Below are 22,567 nucleotides of genomic sequence, written 5' to 3' on the forward strand. Positions count from 1 at the left end.
CAAATGTCTTTCCTCCATTGTCGACAGGTCCACCAGCGGTCCGTACACCGGAGGATTCCACCATCTCCTCACATGTCCCAGCGGACGGTGCCTATGAAGGACAACAGCGAGCACAGAGTCAAACAACTCAGAGGTATATATCCACAGTCTACACAGAACACCAATCATACACAAAATCTGGCCTGTATGTGTGTTGAGAGTAGGCCTAGGTATGTGTGACGCAGTTGGTAATTAGGCCATGTGGGCCCCTGAAATGGTGGCTGCCTGACCTCTAAAGCGGGACAATGGGATGTGAGGTAACTGCGCTGGCGTTGTACACCGTGGCGGTGGGCGGTCGAAGACCGCAGCACAATGCTGCATTGGTTAACATGGGACCCTATGGGTCCCAGGAGCCAATGACGATGTACGCCGGCGGTGATGGTACGCACCGCCGCAGACGTAACCGCCGCGGACGTGACTGCCATTTTCTAACTGTTTAATCACTCGACACCTGATCTTCGACAGGAGAGGACCTACACTGCAAGTGCTGCTGTGACCTCGGTCTGGAAGCGACGATGGCTCATGTGTCTGGGGAAAGGGCCCCTGCCTTCACTGCAGAGGAGTTGGAGAAGCTCGTCGACGGGGTCCTCCCCCAGTACACACTACTCTACGGTCCTCCAGACCAACAGGTAAGTACACAGGGAGCATGTTGTATGGGCTATGCCTGTGTGGAGAGGGCTGGTTGTAAGAAGGAAGGGGGCAGAGTTCTCCGTGCATGAAAGACGGTGTACGCATGTGCCACATGGCAAGGGTAGGGATGCGGGCCACTCACTTTGACGGTGCAGTTGATAAGGACTTCTCTTCTTCCCCTGTACATTTCATGTAGGTCAGCGCCCACCAGAAGAAGGATATTTGGCATGCCATCGCCAAGGACGTCCGGACCCTGGGGGTCCACCACAGACGGAGCACCCACTGATGGAAGAGATGGGAGGACATTCGCCGCTGGAGCAAGAAGACGGCGGAGGCTCAGCTGGGCATGGCCTCCCAACGTGGGAGGGGTGCCCGTCGAACCATGACGTTGGATGGGCGCTTGAGGGCATCACAGAAGACACAAGGGGGTGAGTACACTATCATTCAGCTGACTTTGCGCAAAGTGAAGGTGTCTGGGTGGGGGGGGAGGGCTGTGGGTTCCTCTAGGCCAGGGCGAGTTCCGTAGGCTAGGCCCATTCGTAAGGCATGGCCCTGTGGCCCCCCACTCCACCTCTGTAGAGAGCCAAGTACAGCAATTCATGCCCCAGGGTCATCTATGTGTGCAGAGGTCATCCATAGCCTTTTAGGCCATTTCCCAGGAATTGCACTGTAGAGCCCAACAGTGCGACGTAGTGCAGGGGGCTGCTGTGTCTGTATTGTCTGCCAACGGTAGCGGTAAGCCATGTACTCAACCTGTCTTTCTTCTGTTCCCCCCCCTTTTTTAGTGGTCTCCCTGTTCTTGTGTGCATTAGCATCATCAGGCGGAGGTACAGTGGCACCGGAGCACGAGGGAGCTGCATCCCGCATGGGCATGTAGGCCCACACTACGGACTCTGAATACACCAGTGGGACGGAGGGCGAGGGGAGCACCACGGCGGTCACAGGATCTGCAACCAGCGACACAGACTCATCCTCCGATGGGAGCTCCCTTGTGGTGGCGGCAACATCTGTGCCCCCCACTTCAACAGGTACAGCCGCCACCACCCCTACCAGCACCGACCTCCCAGCAGCCCCTCAGCCTTCACCCCGTGCCCGTTCACCCAGGAGGGTGGGAATCACCTTCGCCCCAGGCACCTCAGCCCCTGTCACCTCTGCTGCCCTCAGTGAGGAGGCCATTGACCTCCTCAGGTCCCTCACTGTTGGGCAGTCTACCATTTTGAATGCCATCCAGGGTGTAGAAAGGGAGTTGCAACACACAAATGCACAAATGCATTCCTGGAGGGCATTCATTCGGGTCAGGCTGCCATTTATCGAACCTTTCAAACTCTGGCCTCAGCACTGATGGCAGCCATTGTCCCTGTGTCTAGCCTCCCCCCTCCAACTTCCTCCACCCAGACCCAATCCCCTGTACCTCTGCCTGTCCCAAGCACACCTACAGACCAGCCTGCACACACCTCACCACACAAGGGAAGCTCAGGCAAACATTAGCACCACACATCCCACAGGCACTCACGCAAGCATCACACACATATAGACACACCAACATCCACTGCCTCCACTGTGTCCCCCTCCTTGTCGTCTCCCTCCCAGTCTCGTCTATACTCACACCTGCATGCACTACCACTACAGCCACTACGTCCTGCACCAGCACACCCACCACCACACCCCGCTCACGTGCAGTCACCACCCCCACTACCATTTGCACATCCCCTGTGTCCTCTCCCAGTGTGTCTGTGACGCCCCCTCTGAAGATACACAAGCGCAGGCACACACCCACCCAACAGCCATCCACCTCACGACAGCCTCCAGCGCATGCACCTGCACCCACATCCACAAAAGTTACACCTCCTACAACCACCACCTCTTCCTCCACTCCCAAACCCCCTCCAGCTACCCGTCCCACTGTGTCCAAACAACTTTTCCTGTCCCCCCTTAACCTATTCCCCACCCCCCTCCAACTCATAGGTCCCGTACTAGCACCTCAGCCAAAAAATCTCCGGGACCAGTGGTGCCTGTTGTTACAGGTATGTGGAGTGCACAGGCCACCAGGTCAGCCAGTCTGTCACAGAGCCACAGCACAGCCAGTCCCCCCCCTGTGAAGCACCAGAAGTTGGACAGTGCCCGGCGGGAGAGGGGGAAGACTCCAGCCAGCCAAGCCACTCACAGGGGTCCAGGGGGGATTGTGGACTCAGCTGTGACTCCTCCCAAGGTGGGGAAGGGGCAGAAGAAACCTGCAAAGTCAGTGAGGAGCAGCACGGCGGAGAAGACCGCCATCATCCCTGCTGGCCAGGAGGCCAGCCCCATCGTCGCTGCCCAGGAGGCCACCGCCAGCCCCATCGTCGCTGCCCAGGAGGGCCCCACAAACCACAGCCCAGCTGCCCAGGAGGGCCCCACAAGCCACAGCCCAGCTGCCCAGAGGGCCCAACAAGCCACAGCCCAGCTGCCCAGGAGGGCCCCACAAGCCACAGCCCATCTGCCCATGAGGGACCCGCAAGCCACAGCCCAGCTGCCCAGGAGGGCCCTGCAAGACACAGCCCAGCTGCCCAGGAGGGCCCCACAAGCCACAGCCCAGCTGACCCATGAAGGACCGCCAGCCACAGCCTAGCTGGTCAATGACGGACCGCCAGGGCAAGGACCGCTTAACAGGGCAAGCACCGCAGAACAGGGCAAAGACCGCCATGGCAAGCACCGCTGAACAGGGCAAGCACCGCTGAACAGGTCAGAGACTGCCAACTCAAGCACCGCTGAACAGGGCAAAGACCGCCATGGCAAGCACTGCTGAATAGGGCAAGCACCGCTGAACAGGTCAGAGACTGCCAACTCAAGCACCGCTGAACAGGGCAAAGACCGCCATGGCAAGCACCGCTGAACAGGGCAAGCACCGCTGAACAGATCAGAGACTGCCAACTCAAGCACCGCTGAACAGGGCAAAGACCGCCATGGCAAGCACCGCTGAACAGGGCAAGCACCGCTGAACAGGGCAAAGACCGCCATGGCAAGCACCGCTAGCCCATTAGCGGCAGGGGCAGTGATGCAACTGGGACCGTCGCTGAGTGAGTACTGCACTCTGGGCACCAGTCCCCCTCCAGAACCAGTGGAGAACAGCATCCACTCCGTCTGTCCTGCACAGGATGAAGCACTCTGGGCACCAGTCCCCCTCCAGAACCAGTGGAGAACAGCATCCACTCCGTCTGTCCTGCACAGGATGAAGCACTCTGGGCACCAGTCCCCCTCCAGAACCAGTGGAGATTGTTATCCACTTGAGAGACTGTGGCTTTGCACTCCCCAGGACAGTACAGTGGGCAACCCACCCACTGTGGAGACTTGGGAGACTGTGGCTTTGCACTCCCTAGGATTGTACAGTGGGCACCCCACCCACTGTAGAGACTTGAGAGACTGTGGTTTTGCACTCCCCAGGATTGTACAGTGGGCACCCCACCCACTGTAGAGACTTGAGAGACTGTGGCTTTGCACTCCCCAGGATGGTACATTGGGCAAACCACCCACTGTAGAGACTTGAGAGACTGTGGCTTTGCACTCCCCAGGATTGGTCAGTGGGCATGGAGCCCCCTCGTGGATCTGGTGTCGTGCACTCATCCGGCTGAGGTGCCCCCCCCCTTCCCTTCCCCCTGAGGTGCCTGTTGTATTTCTATCTGATGCCCCTGCAGTGTTCTCTCCATCATGTTCAGGTATCTTGTGTGGGCCTCGCCCATGCATTTTGGGCCCAGTGGTCCACGGACTATGAATGATGCAAAACCTGGACTACTAATCGTGGTATATATTTTGTTTACAGTGTATATAAATATGTATATTTTTGCTTACTGATTTTGTATATATTACAATAGTTACACTCATTTTCTTTTGTCTTTGCATTCTTCCGGGGGGGTTGGGGGGTGTTACCGTAATGTATAGATATGCATTGGTGTGTGTGTTGTAGTGGGTGAGGGTCGGGGTAGGGGTTGGGGTGTTGAGTGTGTGTGTCCCTGTTTTTTGCCTCCCCCCTCCCCTATGTCGTAGGTGCAGTACTCACGTGGTCTTCGCCGCCAGCGTTGGTGCTCCTCGTAGAAGAGCAGGAAGGCTAGCGCTGGGAGAATGTGAAGTTCCGGCTCCATGCTGTCCTCCTTCCTCTTGGAGTGTGTAGAGGTGAGCGTTTTTCATTTGAAATGCCTGTTTCCACCATGTTTTTATCCGCGGTGAATCTGCCCCAGAAAAGGTGGCGGATTGGCCTGTCATAATAGTGTGGGCGGTACATTGTCTCCCGCCTGTCTGTTGGCGGTGACCACAGCGCTGTTTGTCTGTACCGCCGTGGTGGTCTGAGTGTTAAAGTGGCTGTCTTTGTTGGAGGTTTCCGCCACGGTCGTAATTGCTAAATTTTTACCGCCGGCCTGTTGGCGGTCTTACCGCCACTTTAACACCGTCCGCCAGGGTTGTAATGACCCCCATAATCTCTTAAAATCATTTTGACTTTTTAGATAACGTGTGCATATATGCCATGCGTCCACAAGGAACTTGCTAACCGCACAAACGAAAGGGGTAGAAGTGTCCCTCATCATCAGCCTTAAAGCATCTTTGCAGTGTCTCATGCCCATATTCCTACAAGCTGGGCAGAGCCACTTCCGCCGAGCAATCCCGTAAGTAGGACAAATAAACATTAAATGAACTACAGATTTTGTAGTGCAATTACAGCTAGGACATAGATCTTTTGTCAAAGTAGGACTCCAGGTCCTGCTATAAGACTTAAGGGGTAAACATCCATATCTAAACCGAACATACAAGCTTTTGCTTAGTAGGTCGGAAATTCGATCCATGAAGGGTTCGAAATGAGAGTACCACTGGAAGTCAAGGAATTGGGATGTCAAACTACCATGTGACTTACGTAGCAAGTAATTTTCCCTGACGTAAGACCAATAGACTGTTTTCAAGTGTTGCTTCTGATCCCTCCTTAGGTTGTGGGATTAGATCCATAAGTTTCTAAGTCCTAAAATATGAAACCATCTCGAAATGTGCTTGAACCAAGGAATCAAAAGTACATTGGGTCTATTTAAAATGTCTTGTAGACACTCCTTGTATATAATTAATTCAGGAGTAGTCCAAATGCATACCCAAAAAAGTAAGGGTCCTAAGGCAATTACATCAGAGATGCGAGAGAACCCGAGATCCAGGAACACTGGAATCAATGGGGTATGATGAGGGCATGCCAAAACAGATCTTACAAAGCTGTTTTCTCCCACAGAAAGTTTACTAACATTAGAGAATCCTCAGACCTCTGCACCATAAGCCGCAGCAATTTGAGCCTTCGCTAAAAAAAATTGATAACTGGAGAAACAGCTTTCACAAAAGTGGATTTATAAAAACGCAGAATAGCCCCTCATCTATGTAGTAGAAGGGCTGCGCTTTTATCAATCTGAGCCTCCCATTGCATGTTGTTACTAATTCTTACCCCTAAGTAGTCGATGGAACATACCTTGCTTAGGGGGGTCTCATTAAGAAGGATGGTACATCTTTTAGTAGAACCACAGCCCAGAGTCATAAGTTTGGTTTTATTGAGATTGAGCTCCAATCCATTATCTGCACAAAACGCACTAAACCTGTCCACTAGAACCTGGAGACCCATGGGTGTTTTGGAGATCAAAAGAGTCATCGGCAAATAACAGAATCTGGATTTTTAGGTTATTCAAGGAGGAGGCGTCATTTTGGCAATAAGTTACAACTTGCACCACCTCGGTGATAAACAGAGTAAAGAGAATTGGGGCAAGGACACAGCCCTGGTGGACCCCCGCCTAATATCTATCCGGGTTGTGAGTTCCCCCTGGCTACCCCATCTCACTCGTGCATAAGTATGCGTGTGCAGCGTTTGAATTAAATGCACTAAATGCCCGGGACTCCAATTTTGTTCAAAACTTCCCATAGCTTCTCTCTAGGGACAATTTTTGTTTAGCTAAGGTAACATAATTCCAGAATAAAAATAAAAGCCTAAAGACCTGGTCCATAGTGCTAGTTCTTGGGCGAAAACCGGCCTGAATAGGGGATAATACATGGTTATCTTGAACCCATTTCATGAGCCTGTCTAAAACTTGCTTGGCAAAGATCTTTTGCAAGTTATCAATAAGACTAATTGGTCTATAATTAACGGGCAAGCCTGCATCACCTTTTTTATAAATAGGGATTATTTACGCCCCATGCCACGAATCTGGAATGGGGCTACCTGCTGCAATGGCATTCATCAGAGTGTTTATCTACCATGCCCATATCAGATTTGAACAGGTCCCCTGGTATCTTATCCAGACCAAGTGCCTTAGCAGGTCTCAGGCAATTAATGGCTGCAGTTGTTTTAGCTATTGTAAAAACAATGTCCTCCGCAGAACCATCAGCGGAGAGTCTGCAGTCATCACCCCCATTGCCCGCAAAATCCTGTTGTACAGGTAAGGCATAAATCTTGGAAAAGTGGGTCACCCATCTTTCGGGCTGAATATGCATGCTAATAGTGTCATTATCCCCTCTTGTTTTTGTTGTATTAGCCAGCAGCCTCCAGAAAGAGCTGTCATCTCGATTCTTGACTGCATCCAACATCCTCTGCCTGGTCTCGTATTCCCAATTTTTTTTTTGCTAGTTCCAGGGCCTTGATATACCTGAGTCCAGCATTTCTAATCTCCCCCTGTGAATGGTTTTTGAGAGCTGCTTTTAGATTAGACCTCGCATGAGCACAATCCTTATTAAACCATTCCCTAGATTGAGTACTAACAGGAGTCTGCCTAGACAAAGTTTTCTTATAAAAGATACCCTGTAGGGTACCTACCATTACTGTGTGGATGGTCATAATTGGAATAGTATCAATCTCTTGCTCGTCAAAGCTGGAAAAAAGTTTTAAAAACAATTAATTGATTTCCTTAATCAGATATGGGTTTGATATCACCTTTGACCAGCTAAGACGGGTTTGTCTAAGGTTCAGGCAAGGAATCGGGACATCAGTGGTCTCTAAGTGCTGTACTCTCCCAAATGCATGGATAGTTAGAGTAAGACACAAGGGATTGTGATTGCTATCATAGCGGGGTTCTATCTTCATATCTAAGGTGCTTGTCCAAAACCTAATATCCACCAGAAAGTAATCAATAGTGCTAGAGGAAAACCCTCGCTCAAAAGTGGGAGCACGTTTGGAATCAGATCTAGTACGGCCGTTACATTCATTTAGTCCAAATATTAAGCAAAAGGAGGCCCTCTGCGGGGCAACATGAGAGTCAATAAAGGGGACAACCTCCATTGATTGGGGAATTCCCCAAAGTTTGTCTTCCTCTGTTGTCAAACTGCTAGTGAGATTCTTTAATGCAAAAGAACAATCAAAGTCACCTGCAACCACCAGATATTCTGACAGGTGCAGGTGCTCCATGAATTCAACTAGCTGGGCAAGTGTCTTAGACTTTGTGCCTCCTGAGACAGACCTTGCACACGCATTAACCATGGTCATTTTAAGACCAGGTCGAAATGTGAGTTGAACACCAAGTAAATCAAGTGAATTAAAACTTAGTACTGAATGATCACATTTCAATTTTTTATTCAACAAGATCATAAGCCCGCCTATCGGTCTGCCAAAACCCCCACAAGCAGGTTGGGCCGCAAAGAAGTGAGTTATAAACCCATCTAAATTAATCAACTCTTCAGCCCAAGTTTCTTGAAATAAGCATATATCTTGCTTGTTGATAAGGCTGACCCACTCGGGATCTACTAACTTTTTCTCTATTCCTGACACATTCCAGGACATGATGGTAAGTTTTGGGTATGCAGTTTTTACCTTAGTTCCCAAATAAGGGACGGTTTCTAGTTTCTCTGGCCATTCTGCTCGACTAGCCTTACTAGCTGCATTAAGAGACCCTACATAGGTGGCATCATTTAGTCAGTCCAGATCAGATAATGAAGGAGAAGGATTCTCTATCATAGATGGTAAAGAACTCTTAGATGAAACTTGGACCTCACCCGTATGATCATCAGATGTACTACAACATCTACGGGTCTTGCCACCAGGTGGATGGATACAATACCAGTTTCTCTGCCAGCTCTTAGGGGGCGAGTCCGTAGATCAAAGGCAATAAGATTATTCACCAAGGTACTATCAGTGAAATTAATTGAAATATAGTCGAATTCCGACCCCAATTGGCTATGTCTACACACCTCCCGAATGTTAGACCGAATAACAGAGAGGCAATTCCTCTGTGTACGTAGTCAATGGATAACTTTGTTAATTAGGGAGTCATGTGTCTCTCTGTGGCCGGCTGGCAACCTGGGGACCCCTGTCATAAATATATAAGCATCCTCCCTTCTCCAACCATATCTTCCTTTCATGTTGTATGCCTGTATTGGTCTTAGTTAACCAAGGGATGAAACACTGGGTAAACTAACAGGCATCTGCGCGCCCATAACACCCCCAAAATCCATACAGGAGATTATTTAGCAGGAAATATTTAAATCCCGTGGACCGAGGGTGTGCTCATGTTGGTTTGAGTCTGAGTTGGGCATTCACCCAAAGGCGGCCGATACGGTTGGGTGAGTTGCCTTTCCGTTCACTGTTGCACTTCTGGGCCTTAGCCCTATACATATAGGAATATTAGCCCCTTTGCCACTGGTATTTGGTGCAGCTGATGTGTTTTGTCCCTCAATCAATTCAGAATTATTATCAACCTTGCTGGACAGTTTACAATTGCATACCACCCTCTGTTCAGAAAGTCCAGAGATTTTATTCAGGAGTGTTACTACCAGGAGCTTTAGATCGTCCATCTTCTAGGAGATCGTTACCAGTTCAAATACTCCATTTGATTGTGTCTTCCTAGCCTGTTTCCCCTTGTCTGGTTCATCAGGAACTGAGCCGAGGTGACATTCAGGATCTTCACTGAAAGAAGACAAGGCTGAGAATCTGTTAGAACAAGGAATATCAATAGAGATTAAGGACTTATGTCTTGGAGATGGAAAGTCCTTAACTTGAGTATGTTCAGCAGATTCCTCATCCGGAGCAAGACTTTTTGATAGTGAGAGGATTGCATCCTGGGTTTTGGGAGGGGAGTGAAGCTCCACCTTTACATCCAATTTGGACATCTGAGATTTGTTCCTAAAAAGGTCAGGGATCTTCTTATGCAAAGAGGTATCAGGGTTTGGGAGGGCTGAGATAGAAGGGCTCCTCAAAATTGCCTCGACCTCCTCAAACAGTGAATCAATAGTTTGAATTGGTTCCTACTTGTGGCAGAGCGTCCATCCACTTTCCCACTAAGCTGCTTTAAATGCTTTTTGATTTCAGAGTGAGGCACAGGGAAATCGTCTGCCTTCCGCTTCCCCATATCTCACACACGATAATCAGGGATTTGGCGGGGAGAGGAAAGTAAAAGATCAAATGTTAAGGGCCAGACTATATGTCTCCTTACCTAAACTCTTTTGTTCCAGAACCAAAAGAGATGGCCCAGCCCAGACGAAGACGGGCCCGTCTTGGCCCGGTCTTTGCCCGGGCACACGTCTGGGAGCGTCCTGCGCCGCGGTGAACACAGCCCCTGAAAAGGGCCTGAAGGAGCTAGGAATGCTGTGGGATGTGGTCCTCTGTCCCCCAGCAGGCGAGTCTGTATTGCCCAAGTGCGCATCCCACGCCGTGGTGAACACAGCCCCTGAAAAGGGCCTGAAGAAGCTAGGAATGCTAGGGGATGTGGTCCTCTGTCCCCCAGCAGCTGAGTCTGTATTGCCCAAGTGCGCGTCTTCAATCAAATTGTCAATATCTTTTAGGGTGTTGCTATCATTGCGCTCTAGAGGTTGAGTTTAAGTGGACGGCCTCTTAGACATTTTATTGTCAGTGGTGTGAGAGGGAACATCTACAGCTTTCTGCTTGCCCATTGCCACTATTGCATCTAAGCCCAAATAAATTCCGAAGTACAGACCAGTGCATCCAAAAAGGGACAACACCACAACTAAACACAGCCAGAAATGCTGGGACGTACATGAAAGAGGGGAGGCCCAGCCCAGCCTCTTCCAGGCAATGATGGACCAAGATTAGCCTGGTTTTGGCCCGGTCTCAACCCCGGCATGCGTCCTGGTGTGACCTGTGTAGTGGGACAGCGTCTCGATAAATAAGGCATCAGGGCAGCCCACTGGCCTGCTGGGGGATGTAGTTTTTATGTGTGGCCCACCTAGGGCTGAATTAAGAATCCCACCCAGAGGGATAGCAACTCTACAAATAAGCACCACTGGGCACTGGGAATGGCATCAGTGCAGCCTACTGGCCTGCTGGGCAAAATAGTTTTATGCGCTCCCCCCCCCCCCCATGGCTGAATAAAGTCTCCCACACAGCAGGACAGCCTCTCTGCCAAGAAACACCTCGGGCGTAGGGAATGGACTCAAATAACTAGCACTCACGCCCAAATGTAACTACAAGTTGCAACTTCACCATGCATATCTAATTACCCCACATATTACATCAATTGATGACACCTTCTGTGCCATCTTGATATTATCACTGCAACATTTGCAATAACATTATTGATGAGAAAACTGTGCATGGTGAGCGTACAAGTTATAGTTGCCTCAGGGCGCAAGTTATAGTTACTTGAGTTAATGATTACTATAACTGCTGAATTTCAATGGTTTTGAGCTACTAAATTCAGACCCTAAATCCTAACTATAACGTCCCTGTAACCTTTGTTTTTTTCAATGAATATATATATATATATATATATACATATGTCTATACATTCACCTAAAAAACAAAAGTTAGAGGGATGGTATAGTTAGGCTCACATTTTAAACACACAAAACCATACACATTCACCAGTTATAGTTAGAGTTACCTCAAGAAACTATAACTCGTGCCCTAAGGTAACTATGACTCTCCCCTCGCCATGCACTGCTGATTACCCCACAAATGATGACACTCATGACATCTTTGATAACATTATTGATCATATCAATGTAATAGTTGCAGCAACATTTTTGACGAAAAAATGGTGCATGGCTGGGGCGCGTGTTATAGTTACCTTAGGGCACAAGTTGTAGTTACAGCACGAATTCTAACTATAACGGATGAATTTCTCTAGTTTTGTACCTATGAAATGTGAGGGTAACTATAACGTTCCTGTAACCTTCGTTTTTTTCTGAGAATATATATATGTATATATATATATATATATATATATATATATATATATATATATATATATATATAAAATATACATCCTTCACTCACAGTTGTTGAGCTCCTCCTCGGCCTCACAAACTTGAGACTTTCTGATATTGGGTACAATATAATTTAATTAAATATATCAACCATATAGGGGGACACGAAAAGCAAATATTAGACCAACATGTTTCAGCAAGATGCCTTTAACTGGGCCTATTTCAAATTCATAGTGGTTCATTCTTAACAGTTTCCATTTTCCTCATCACTTTCCATGGCCTTACAACAAGTAGTGAGCTGGCCATAATTCCATGATGCATTTTTTGCATTCTATTTTATAATATAGTTCCATCTATTCAGTTCACAACATATACAAAACAGTAAATCAAATAATCACTTAAACCCACAAATAAAAATATATATTTCACTTTTTTCCTTCTTCTCACATCCTTTCTCTGCTACTCTATAAAATACATTTGTTTCACAATATAACATTAAAACATAGCAGTTTGCCAGTGCAAAAAAAAAAAAGAAAATCCACTGCTCACTCATTATATTGCACTCAATAAAATTAAAAGTGCACAGAATAAGCCATCATATAAAAACCTTACACTTTTAATAGTCCCAATCAGCGATCTTATCACCCTAAAATGCACCATGTAATCAGTAAAGGTGGAACATGTTGTCTTCACTCTTCCACATCATGAGATTATTGCACTAAAGTTTTTAAAGCGAACAGTGCTCTACAACAGTACTCATATCAAAACATAGTTACTGTTTCATTGAAAAATATCAATACTTCAATATACTGTAGTAAGGCCCATCTTAGACCTATGATGGTTCTCTATTTTAGCTTTGTTTTATATTTATACTTAACACATTTTAGCTGACTGCTTTTAGCAGTGACATTTTACACATCTAAGAATGCACAATAGCATTCTAAGAATTCATTGTACATGGTGTTTGTTTTTAGTTAACCTTTTTTGACATGTAATCTGTGCAATCTGTTCAAGGCCAGGAACACAGTACAAGATATCCTAGTGATTGAGTTGCCCGTTCAGAGACAGCTTGTAACATCTAGACATATCATTGCATCAGAGCTGTGCCTCTAACATAGTTTGCCTTTAATTCTATAAAAGATATAGGCCCTCATTACAACATTGGCGGTAAAAGGCGCTTACCGCCGTGCAGAAGACCGCCAATACACCGCCGCGGTAGACCGCCACAGTTATTATGACACACATCACGGAATCCGCCGAAATTCAGACACCCACACAATACCGCCAGACCAAAGGTCAGCGATAAACTGGCGGAATCAAATCCTCCACCTCCATGACAACAGAAACACACCCATGCCATTACGAGCCACGAATCCACGCGGCGGTCTTACAACCGCGGTATTCCATTGGCGGTACACATCGCCGCGCTCAAAATACACACACATCTCCTAAACACCGCCACATTGGACAATTACAAATACACACACCTGATACACATACACACACCACTCCCACACATCCAATACAATATAAAACACACACCCACATCACCCACAAACCCCTACAACTGAAATTCTGAGAGAAGGCGAGAGAGAGAGCACAGAATAGACAACCCCATCCCACAGAGGCACACAACACCATCACCCACACAACATCCAAGCACAAAACACCACATACCACTACACTCACCACACTCATCACCACATACACCACCCCACACATCACCCACACCACCCCATGGCACGCCAAAGACACCCCCGCTTCTCCGAGAAGGAGCTCAGGGTCATGGTGGAGGAAATCCTCTGGATAGAGCCACAGCTATTTGGCTCATAGGTACAGCACATATCAATAGCCAGGAAGATAGAGCTATGGCAAAGAATAGTGGACAGGGTGAACGCAGTGGGACAGCACCCAAGAAATAGGGAGGACATCAGGAAGAGGTGGAACGACCTACGGGGGAAGGTGCGTTCAACGGTCTCCAGGCACCACATCGTGGTGCAGCGGATTGGCGGCGGACCCCCACCTCCTCCCCCACAACTAACAACATGGGAGGAGCAAGTCTTGACCATCTTGCATCCTGAGGGCCTCGGAGGAGTGTTGGAGGAATGGACACTTGTAAGTCAAATCTTAACTATCACATCCCTCACCCTACCTGCATGCTATCACACACCCCCACCCTCACACCCTCCCCTATCACCCAAACTCCTCACTAATCTACCCATGACTCCAACCACCCATCCCAACCCCAAGACCTGTGTAAGGAAATGCCTCCTTGGCATGGTTACCCCCTGACTTTTTGCCTTTGCTGATGCTATGTTTTGAATTGAAAGTGTGCTGAGGCCTGCTAACCAGGCACCAGCACCAGTGTTCTTTCCCTAACCTGTACTTTTGATTCCACAATTGGCACACCTGGCATCCAGATAAGTCCTTTGTAACTGGTACCTCTGGTACCAAGGGCCCTGATGCCAGGGAAGGTCTCTAAGGGATGCAGCATGTATTATGCCACCCTGGAGACCCCTCACTCAGCACAGACACACTGCTTACCAGCTTGTGTGTGCTAGTGAGAACAAAATGAGTAAGTCGACATGGCACTCCCCTCAGGGTGCCATGCCAGCCTTTCACTGCCTATGCAGTATAGGTAAGACACCCCTCTAGCAGGCCTTACAGCCCTAAGGCAGGGTGCACTATACCATAGGTGAGGGTACCAGTGCATGGGCACTGTGCCCCTACAGTGTCTAAGCAAAACCTTAGACATTGTAAGTGCAGGGTAGCCATAAGAGTATATGGTCTGGGAGTCTGTTTTACACGAACTCCACAGCACCATAATGGCTACACTGAAAACTGGGAAGTTTGGTATCAAACTTCTCAGCACAATAAATGCACACTGATGCCAGTGTACATTTTATTGTAAAATACACCACAGAGGGCACCTTAGAGGTGCCCCCTGAAACTTAACCGACTATCTGTGTAGGCTGACTGGTTCCAGCAGCCTGCCACACTAGAGACATGTTGCTGGCCCCATGGGGAGAGTGCCTTTGTCACTCTGAGGCCAGTAACAAAGCCTGCACTGGGTGGAGATGCTAACACCTCCCCCAGGCAGGAGCTGTAACACCTGGCGGTGAGACTCAAAGGCTCACCCCTTTGTCACAGCACCGCAGGACACTCCAGCTAGTGGAGTTGCCCGGCCCCCACTTTTGGCGGAAAGGCCGGAGAAAATAATGAGAATAACAAGGAGGAGTCACTGGCCAGTCAGGACAGCCCCTAAGGTGTCCTGAGCTGAGGTGACTCTAACTTTTAGAAATCCTCCATCTTGCAGATGGAGGATTCCCCCAATAGGATTAGGGATGCGACCCCCTCCCCTTGGGAGGAGGCACAAAGAGGGTGTACTCACCCTCAGGGCTAGTAGCCATTGGCTACTAACCCCCCAGACCTAAACACGCCCTTAAATTTAGTATTTAAGGGCTCTCCCTGAACCTAGAAATCAGATTCCTGCAACTACAAGAAGAAGGACTGCCGAGCTGAAAGACCCCTGCAGAGGAAGACCATAAGACACCAACTGCCTTGGCCCCAGACTTACCGGCCTGTCTCCTGCCTTCCAAATAACCCTGCTCCAGCAACGCTTTCCAAGGGACCAGCGACCTCTGAATCCTCTGAGGACTGCCCTGCTTCGAAAAAGACAAGAAACTCCCGAGGACAGAGGCACTGCTCCAAAAGAACTGCAACTTTGTTACAAGGAGCAGATTTAAAGACCCCTGCAACTCCCCGCAAGACGCGTGAGACTTGCAACACTGCACCCGGCGACCCCGACTCGACTGGTGGAGAACAACCAACTCAGGGAGGACCCTCCGGCGACTCTACGACTGTGAGTAACCAAAGTTGTCCCCCCTGAGCCCCCACAGCGACGCCTGCAGAGGGAATCCCCAGGCTCCCCCTGACCGCGACTGTCTGAACTCCATTTCCCGACGGCTGGAAAAGACCCTGCACCCGCAGCCCCCAGCCCCTAAAGAAACGGAACTTCTGTGCAGGAGTGACCCCCAGGAGGCCCTCTCCCTTGCCCAGGTGGTGGCTACCCCGAGGAGCCCCCCCCTTGCCTGCCTGCATCGCTGAAGAGACCCCTTGGTCTCCCATTGAAACCTGAAGGAAACCCGACGCATGTTTGCACACTGCACCCGGCCGCCCCCGTGCTGCTGAGGGTGTACTTTCTGTGCTACTTTGTGTCCCCCCCGGTGCCCTACAAAACCCCCCTGGTCTGCCCTCCGAAGACGCGGGTACTTACCTGCTGGCAGACTGGAACCGGGGCACCCCCTTCTCTCCATTATAGCCTATGTGTTTTGGACACCTCTTTGACCTTTGCACCTGACCGGCCCTGAGATGCTGGTGTGATAACTTTGGGGTTGCTCTGAACCCCCAACGGTGGGCTACCTTGGACCAAAAACTGAAACCTGTAAGTGCCTTACTTACCTGTTGAAACTAAAAATAACTTACCTCCCCAGGAACTGTGAAAATTGCACTGTGTCCACTTTTAAAACAGCTTATTGTGTTTTATGTGAAAAGTATACATGCTAAAGTAATGATTCAAAGTTCCTAGAGTACTTACCTGCAATACCTTTCAAAAGAGCTATTACATGTAAAATTTGAACCTGTGGTTCTTAAAATAAACTAAGAAAATATATTTTTTATAACAAAACCTATTGGCTGAATTTGTCTCTGAGTGTGTGTACCTCATTTATTGTCTATGTGTATGTACAACAAATGCTTAACACTACTCCTTGGATAAGCCTACTGCTCGACCACACTACCACAAAATAGAGCATTAGTATTATCTCTTTTTACCACTATTTTACCTCTAAGGGGAACCCTTGGACTCTGTGCATGCTATTCCTTACTTTGAAATAGCACATACAGAGCCAACTTCCTACATTGGTGTATCAGCGGTGGGGTACAAGACTTTGCATTTGCTGGACTACTCAGCCAATACCTGATCACACAACAAATTCCAAAATTGTCATTAGAAATTGATTTTTGCAATTTGAAAAGTTTTCTAAATTCTTTAAAGTCCTGCTAGGGCCTTGTGTTAGTCCCTGTTAGCATTTCTTTTAGAGTTTAAAAGTTTGTAAAAGTTTGAATTAGATTCTAGAACTAGTTTTAGATTCTTAAAAGCATTCCAACTTTTAGAAGAATAATGTCTAGTACAGAGATGAATGTGGTGGAACTCGACACCACACCTTACCTCCATCTCCAGATGAAAGAGCTAAGGTCACTCTGTAACATAAGAAAAATAACAATGGGCTCCAGACCTACCAAAGTACAGCTCCAGGAGCTGTTGGCAGAGTATGATAGAGCCAACCCCTCTGTGGATAACACAGAGGAGGATGATAGTGAACTGGAGGAAGAATCCCCTCTACCAGTCCTATCTAGGGAGAACAGGGCTTCTCAAGCCCTAACTCCAAAAATAATAGTCAGAAATGCTGGCTCCCTCACAGGAGGGTCCAGCCTCTCTGAAATCACTGAGGATAACTCCAGTGAAGAGGACATCCAGTTAGCCAGGATGGCCAAAAGATTGGCTTTGGAAAAACAGATCCTAGCCATAGAAAGGGAAAGACAAGAGATGGGCCTAGGACCCATCAATGGTGGCAGCAACATAAATAGGGTCAGAGATTCTCCTGACATGTTGAAAATCCCCAAAGGGATTGTAACAAAATATGAAGATGGTGATGACATCACCAAATGGTTCACAGCTTTTGAGAGGGCTTGTGAAACCAGAAAAGTGAACAAATCTCACTGGGGTGCTCTCCTTTGGGAAATGTTCACAGGAAAGTGTAGGGATAGACTCCTCACACTCTCTAAAAAAGATGCAGAATCTTATGACCTCATGAAGGGTACCCTGATTGAGGGCTTTGGACTCACTGAGGAGTATAGGATTAGATTCAGGGGGGCTCAAAAATCCTCGAGCCAGACCTGGGTTGACTTTGTAGACTACTCAGTAAAAACACTAGATGGTTGGATTCAAGGCAATGGTGTAAATGATTATGATGGGCTGTACAATTTATTTGTGAAAGAACACCTATTAAGTAATTGTTTCAATGATAAACTGCATCAGCATCTGGTGGACCTAGGACCAATTTCTCCCCAAGAATTGGGAAAGAAGGCGGACCATTGGGTCAAGACTAGGGTGTCCAAAACTTCCACAGGGGGTGACCAAAAGAAAGGGGTCACAAAACCTCCCCAGGGGAAAGGTGGTGAGACAGCCAAAAACAAAGATAGTAAAGAGTCTTCTACAGGCCCCCAAAAACCTGCACAGGAGGGTGGGCCCAGAGCCTCTTCACAAAACAATTCTGGGTACAAGGGTAAAAACTTTGATCCCAAAAAGGCCTGGTGTCGTAACTGTAGTCAGTCTGGACACCAAACTGGAGACAAGGCCTGTCCCAAGAAAGATACCACTTCTAACTCCCATCCAGCTAAAACTGGAATGGCCAGTCTCCAAGTGGGATCAACAGTGTGCCCAGAGCAAATCAGGTGTCACACTGAAGCTACATTAGTCTCTGAGGGTGGGGTGGATTTAGCCACACTGGCTGCCTGGCCCCCTAACATGCAAAAATACAGGCAGCAGCTCTTAATTAATGGGACAAGTGTAGAGGGCCTGAGGGATACAGGTGCCAGTGTCACCATGGTGACAGAGAAACTGGTTTCCCCTGGCCAATACCTGGCTGGACAAACTTATCCAGTCACCAACGCTGACAATCAGACTAAAGTACATCCCATGGCTATGGTAACTTTAGAGTGGGGAGGGGTCAAGGGCCTGAAACAGGTGGTGGTCTCCTCAAATATCCCAGTAGACTGTTTGCTTGGAAATGACCTGGAGTCCTCAGCATGGGCTGAGGTAGAACTGAAAACCCATGCAGCCATGCTGGGTATCCCTGAACTGGTGTGTGTCAAGACTAGGGCACAGTGCAAGGCACAGGGTGAAAAAGTGGAGCTGGAGTCTGGAAAAATGGCCCAGCCTACCAAGAGAAAAGGAAAGTCAGCTGGGAAACCAGCTGCAACATAACACCAAAAAGAGAACCTCTCTTCTCAGGAAGAAGTTCTGCCCTCTGAGGGAACTGAGCCTATGGAGCTGGAACCTTATCAGGTTGAGCTCTTGGGCCCAGGGGGACCCTCAAGGGAAGAGTTGTGTGAGGGACAGGAAACCTGTCCCTCTCTTGAAGGCCTTAGGCAGCAAGCTGCTGAAGAGTCCAAAGGCAAGAAAAATGGAACACATAGGGTCTATTGGGAAGATGGACTCCTGTACACTGAGGCAAGAGATCCCAAACCTGGTGCCACTAGGAGAGTGGTAGTGCCTCAGAGTTTCAGAGAGTTTATCCTGACCTTAGCCCATGATATTCCCCTTGCTGGGTATTTGGGACAAACCAAGACGTGGGAGAGGTTAGTCAACCACTTCTACTGGCCCAATATGTCCCAGAAGGTTAAGGAGTTTTGCCTCTCCTGTCCCACCTGTCAAGCCAGTGGTAAGACAGGTGGGCACCCAAAGGCCCCCCTCATTCCACTTCCAGTGGTGGGGGTCCCCTTTGAAAGAGTGGGTGTGGACATAGTTGGTCCACTAGAACCTCCCACAGCCTCAGGAAATATGTACATCCTAGTAGTAGTGGATCATGCTACTAGGTATCCTGAAGCTATTCCCTTTAGGTCGACTACTGCCCCTGCAGTAGCCAAGGCCCTCATTGGTATCTTTACCAGAGTGGGCTTCCCTAAGGAGGTGGTGTCTGACAGAGGTACCAACTTCATGTCAGCATACCTAAAACACATGTGGAATGAGTGTGGAGTGACTTACAAATTCACTACACCATATCATCCACAAACTAATGGTCTTGTTGAGAGATTCAACAAGACCTTAAAGGGCATGATCATGGGGCTCCCAGAAAAACTCAAAAGGAGATGGGATGTCCTCCTGCCATGTCTGCTTTTCGCTTACAGAGAGGTGCCTCAGAAGGGAGTAGGATTCTCACCCTTTGAACTTCTGTTTGGCCACCCTGTAAGGGGACCACTTGCTCTTGTTAAAGAAGGCTGGGAGAGACCTCTTCATGAGCCTAAACAAGACATAGTGGACTATGTACTTGGCCTTCACTCAAGAATGGCAGAGTACATGGAAAAGGCAAGTAAAAACCTTGAGGCCAGCCAACAACTCCAGAAGTTGTGGTATGACCAGAAGGCTGCACTGGTTGAATTTCAACCAGGGCAGAAAGTCTGGGTTCTGGAGCCTGTGGCTCCCAGGGCACTCCAGGACAAATGGAGTGTCCCTTACCCAGTACTAGAAAGGAAGAGTCAGGTCACCTACCTGGTGGACCTGGGCACAAGCAGGAGCCCCAAGAGGGTGATCCATGTGAACCGCCTTAAGCTCTTCCATGACAGGGCTGATGTAAATCTGTTGATGGTGACAGATGAGGACCAGGAAGCTGAGAGTGAACCTCTCCCTGATCTCCTCTCATCAGACCCTAAAGATGGCTCTGTAGATGGAGTGATCTACTCAGACACCCTCTCTAGCCAACAGCAGTCTGACTGTAGGAAGGTCCTGCAGCAGTTTGCTGAACTCTTTTCCCTAACCCCTGGTCAGACACACCTGTGTACCCATGATGTGGACACAGGAGACAGCATGCCTGTCAAAAACAAAATATTTAGACAGTCTGACCAAGTTAAGGAAAGCATCAAGGTGGAAGTCCACAAGATGCTGGAATTGGGAGTAATTGAGTACTCTGACAGCCCCTGGGCTAGCCCAGTGGTCTTAGTCCCCAAACCTCACACCAAAGAAGGAAAGAGAGAGATGAGGTTTTGTGTGGACTACAGAGGTCTCAACTCTGTCACCAAGACAGATGCCCATCCCATTCCTAGAGCTGATGAGCTAATAGACAAATTAGGGGCTGCCAAATTCTTAAGTACCTTTGACTTAACAGCAGGGTACTGGCAAATCAAAATGGCCCCTGGAGCAAAAGAAAAGACAGCATTCTCCACACCTGATGGGCATTATCAGTTCACTGTTATGCCCTTTGGTTTAAAGAATGCCCCTGCCACCTTCCAAAGGTTGGTGAATCAAGTCCTTGCTGGGCTGGAATCCTTTAGTGCAGCTTATCTTGATGATATTGCTGTCTTCAGCTCCACCTGGCAGGATCACCTGGTCCACCTGAAGAAGGTTTTGAAGGCTCTGCAATCTGCAGGCCTCTCTATCAAGGCATCCAAATGCCAGATAGGGCAGGGAACTGTGGTTTACTTGGGACACCTTGTAGGTGGAGGCCAAGTTCAGCCACTCCAGCCTAAGATCCAGACTATTCTGGACTGGGCAGCTCCAAAAACCCAGACTCAAGTCAGGGCATTCCTTGGCTTGACTGGGTACTATAGGAGGTTTGTGAAGGGATACGGATCCATTGTGACAGCCCTCACAGAACTCACCTCCAAGAAAATGCCCAAGAAAGTGAACTGGACTGTAGAATGCCAACAGGCCTTTGACACCCTGAAACAAGCTATGTGCACAGCACCAGTTCTAAAAGCTCCAGATTACTCCAAGCAATTCATTGTGCAAACAGATGCCTCTGAACATGGGATAGGGGCAGTTTTGTCCCAAACAAATGATGATGGCCTTGACCAGCCTGTTGCTTTCATTAGCAGGAGGTTACTCCCCAGGGAGCAGCGTTGGAGTGCCATTGAGAGGGAGGCCTTTGCTGTGGTTTGGTCCCTGAAGAAGTTGAGACCATACCTCTTTGGTACTCACTTCCTAGTTCAGACTGACCACAGACCTCTCAGATGGCTGATGCAAATGAAAGGTGAAAATCCAAAACTGTTGAGGTGGTCCATCTCCCTACAGGGAATGGACTTTGTAGTGGAACACAGACCTGGGACTGCCCATGCCAATGCAGATGGCCTTTCCAGGTTCTTCCACTTAGAAAATGAAGACTCTCTTGGGAAAGGTTAGTCTCATCCTCTTTTGTTTGGGGGGGGGGGGGGTGGTTGTGTAAGGAAATGCCTCCTTGGCATGGTTACCCCCTGACTTTTTGCCTTTGCTGATGCTATGTTTTGAATTGAAAGTGTGCTGAGGCCTGCTAACCAGGCCCCAGCACCAGTGTTCTTTCCCTAACCTGTACTTTTGATTCCACAATTGGCACACCTGGCATCCAGATAAGTCCCTTGTAACTGGTACCTCTGGTACCAAGGGCCCTGATGCCAGGGAAGGTCTCTAAGGGATGCAGCATGTATTATGCCACCCTGGAGACCCCTCACTCAGCACAGACACACTGCTTACCAGCTTGTGTGTGCTAGTGAGAACAAAATGAGTAAGTCGACATGGCACTCCCCTCAGGGTGCCATGCCAGCCTCTCACTGCCTATGCAGTATAAGTAAGACACCCCTCTAGCAGGCCTTACAGCCCTAAGGCAGGGTGCACTATACCATAGGTGAGGGTACCAGTGCATGAGCACTGTGCCCCTACAGTGTCTAAGCAAAACCTTAGACATTGTAAGTGCAGGGTAGCCATAAGAGTATATGGTCTGGGAGTCTGTTTTACACAAACTCCACAGCACCATAATGGCTACACTGAAAACTGGGAAGTTTGGTATCAAACTTCTCAGCACAATAAATGCACACTGATGCCAGTGTACATTTTATTGTAAAATACACCACAGAGGGCACCTTAGAGGTGCCCCCTGAAACTTAACCGACTATCTGTGTAGGCTGACTGGTTCCAGCAGCCTGCCACACTAGAGACATGTTGCTGGCCCCA

Source organism: Pleurodeles waltl, chromosome 2_1, assembly GCF_031143425.1.
Source record: "Pleurodeles waltl isolate 20211129_DDA chromosome 2_1, aPleWal1.hap1.20221129, whole genome shotgun sequence".
Lineage (NCBI taxonomy): Eukaryota > Metazoa > Chordata > Amphibia > Caudata > Salamandridae > Pleurodeles > Pleurodeles waltl.